The sequence below is a fragment of the Poecilia reticulata genome, linkage group LG1 (assembly GCF_000633615.1).
Source record: "Poecilia reticulata strain Guanapo linkage group LG1, Guppy_female_1.0+MT, whole genome shotgun sequence".
NCBI lineage: Eukaryota > Metazoa > Chordata > Actinopteri > Cyprinodontiformes > Poeciliidae > Poecilia > Poecilia reticulata.
Window position 1 is genome coordinate 26,745,952 of NC_024331.1, and position 3,725 is coordinate 26,749,676.

The window sequence follows — 3,725 nt, forward strand, 5'->3', positions numbered from 1 at the left end:
TGTGTGTGTGTGTGTGTGTGTGTGTGTGTGTGTGTGTGTGTGTGTGTGTGTGTGTGTGTGTGTGTGTGTGTGTGTGTGTGTGCGCGTGTGTGTGTGTGTGTAATGGATGGTGGAGGTGACAATAGGAAACGCTACACCTCTTGTCTGCTGTCATTTGCAGGCCAGCGGAGGCGCCAGGCGGCTCTGGATGGTTGGCTGGAGAGAAGAGACGAAAAGATAATCTCAGCCGGCCTCCTTTAATGTGCTCCTTTTGCGTGTGTGTGTGTGTGTGTGTGTGTGTGTGTGTGTGTGTGTGTGTGTGTGTGTGTGTGTGTGTGTGTGTAACATTTGTTGCGTGCAGTGACAGTGAACATGTGAAACAATAAGGAGACCCATTGATTCAGTTTAAAACACAAAGACAGGACAAAGGCGTGATGTTCCGTCATTTTGTTGCTTGGTTACCTTCTTGTTGAGTTTTTGTTAAGTCACCTTAAAGGATACCAGCTTTATCACTTCGTCCTACAGAGAAACATTCCCTGAACATATCCGGGTCATTTCACCCACACTAATTGGTTTCCTCCGTTTCGTTGCCGTTTTTGTCCAAGTCTTATTTCCATTTCCAATCTGAAATTATTTTGAAACCATCCTCTTAAACTGTTCAATTTCCTTTGTAGTTCATGAATTATGGGGTCAATAAAACGACAAATTCTTACAATTTAATGAAACTAAACAATCATTTTCTTTCTCTGTAGTTTCTTTTGATGTGTTTTGTTCTGTACGAAATGCTTCGGGGCGTTTCGGGTTCGGGGAAACTTCGTGCCTCCTTGTCGATGATTATAAACAAATTTATTCAATTCTACTCAAAATAAATATAGATAAATTATAATTATCTTCCTGGATTCATAATCGGAGATGTTTCATAGAACTAAACTGGACCAAGTGGCATGAAAACCAAATTAATTTGAAATGTGACAAAATTAAATTAGAGGGGAGATTCGAGTTTTTGATTGTTCGTTTTTAACATTTTGTGTATATAATTTATTTATTTACTTCACTAGAACAACAATGCAAAACGTACGAACTGCATAAGGCACCAAAAAAAAAAAATCACTCAATCACTATAATTAATCTTTACGACAACATATTTATCTAAAAACGTGCGACGCATATTAATGGATATAATAAATAAAATGTTTGCTCCAGAAAAATCTAAATCTGAATCTCCCCCGTGGCGGGAGCGTGTTTTTATTTTGTAATAATGTTATTTCTTCTTTTTTATTTATTTATTTATACTTATATTTTGTTTGATGACATTACTTGTGAGTATTCAAACTTTTTTTAAAACTTAACTGAGTGATTTGTTGTTGTTATGAAACTACAAAAAAGATAATTATCATATGTGAAGTTTTGAGTTCACTGTAAATATATATGTTAAACATTTAGATGATCGATTAAGATCGATAAACCACATTACATCTGCTGACCGTCATTCTTTATTTCATTTGATAAATTATATTTATACAACTATTACCTCGAAAGGTTGTAGGTTTTTTTCTCTTTTTTCATCTATTTGTAAATCTGTGGGAAATAAATTTGTGCTGCTCTTCCTGTGTTAGAATATATGTATTTTTAACTGTCCGACATGAATAAAGGAAAAATGAACAAGAAAAGATCCTGTTAAGCTTCATCAACACATTTTCTGTGGCCATGACACTAAAATGTAGTAATTGTAAAAAAAAATATGATCGGTACTTCCGTTATTACTCGTGGATTTCCGCAGGAAAACGTTGTAAGCACATAATTCAAACTGGCCGAAAAGTGGCGCATTCCTGTGCGCTGATCTCACTCTTTCTGCGCAAACACAAAACCTGTGATAGCGGCATCGCTGATCTCTGACTCGGGTTTTACGTGGCTGCAAGGGGAGCATTAAGGTTAAAACACAGACAAACACGCCTCCAGCAGCAGCTGCTGTTTAAACCGATCCATTCATTTTCAACACTGAGGTTACTTCGCGCGCGTGCTCAGGCAGCCCCACCTTTGCAGGTTCATTGGATGAGAGCAGTGACGCTCATGCGTGACGTCAGCGGTCAAACAGCGGCCACATCACCTGACGTCAGGCTCCAGAAACAGAACGGTAAAGACCTTCAATATCAGACATTAAATTCAAATATAACAGAATTTATAAGCGCCATTCAACATGAGCTACTTTAAATTCAAACTTTAATAAACTTTGACTGGTTCAGTCAGTCGTTATTCTGACTTTTGGTGAGTTCATAATGAATTTTCTTACAATTAATCAGTTTTGTAAAAGTGATCAGATTTTCAGTTGAGAAACTCCTACAGTAGTTTCCTTTTCCAAACGTCTTTGCTGGAGGGAAAAGGTTAACATGTTAGAGTTTAAAATGTAATTACTTTTCCAATAAGTATTTATGTCCTAACTCTAAACAAAAAGCTCAGTGAATGCTTCATGCAGAGGACCCACTGCATCCAGTCTGCAGCTGCGAAACTTCATTATTTATCAGGTGGTTTAGCAGCTGTACAGGTGGAATAAGCTGCTAAAATGAAATAAAAACAACCAGTTTGACGACTAATTTGGTCAGATTTCAGTTGGTATTTCTGATTATGTGCGTTTATGTTTGACAGCTAACAGACAATATGACCAATGAACTAATTTAGATTTTATAGGAAGGATTTGAAAAAATGTTGGAAATCAACTTATTTACAAACAAAAATGTGCTTTATTAAAACTGAATGCCTTTTGTGTTGAATAATCTTAAATACATGCCATAATTTCCTGTTTATGAATGGCTGATGGTCAGATACCATCACTTCATTAGCATGTAAACTGAGAAACTGTGCTTGATGTGTTTGACATTTAAGTCTACAATAAAGCAGAATAGTTAGAATATATTTTATAAAAAAAAAAAAATTTGGAAGTTGATAGAGTTTCGCAAAAATGATACCAGCAATTAAATAAGTAAATAAATAGGTAATTAAATAAATAAGTAAGTAAATAAATACATATTTTAAGATAGTTTGGAATATAATAAATGTATTTTATCAAGCGTAACACATTTCAGTAAATAGTGCACTTCAAAGGGCTTCACATAAAAACATAAAAATACAAAGTATGAACAATTGAAACATTAGTTAGAATCTATTAGCTGCTGAATTTTCATTTCTGCTGGAAAATGTTGATTAATTCCGCAAAAAAAATAAAACATGTAGAAGTCTCAGTCTACAGATTGAAGAGCTGTGAACATCATATTTCTACCTAGAAAAAAAACGTCTTATCTCTGCTGAGTTGACTTTTCTTGTGATTTCTTCCTCTCCTTTCTGCTGAACTGGTTGGAAATCATTCACATCTCTCTCTCTCTCTCTCTCTCTCTCTCTCTCTCTCTCTCTCTCTCTCTCTCTCTCTCTCTCCCCTCCCCCCACCCGAGCCCACGCACGTCCACGGCGTGACTCAGCCGCGCCGGCTGTGTTTATGAAGCCTCCCGGCCTGCTGTGTATAAATTGCGGCGCTGAATGGTTTACCTAATGGGACTTCTGTTTCTCGTTTTCTGTCAGCCGCCACGCCAGACTCCGCTGACAAACGGCCGACTTTTACCGCCAGAGGAATTCTGGATTTATGTGGGAAATTAAAGCAGAGCGACTCTCCTCCTCCTCCTGCTTCTCCTCCTTCTCATCCTCTCTTTTCTCTGTTTCTTCTTCTGGAGCATGCATATAAAGTAAATTATCTCCCA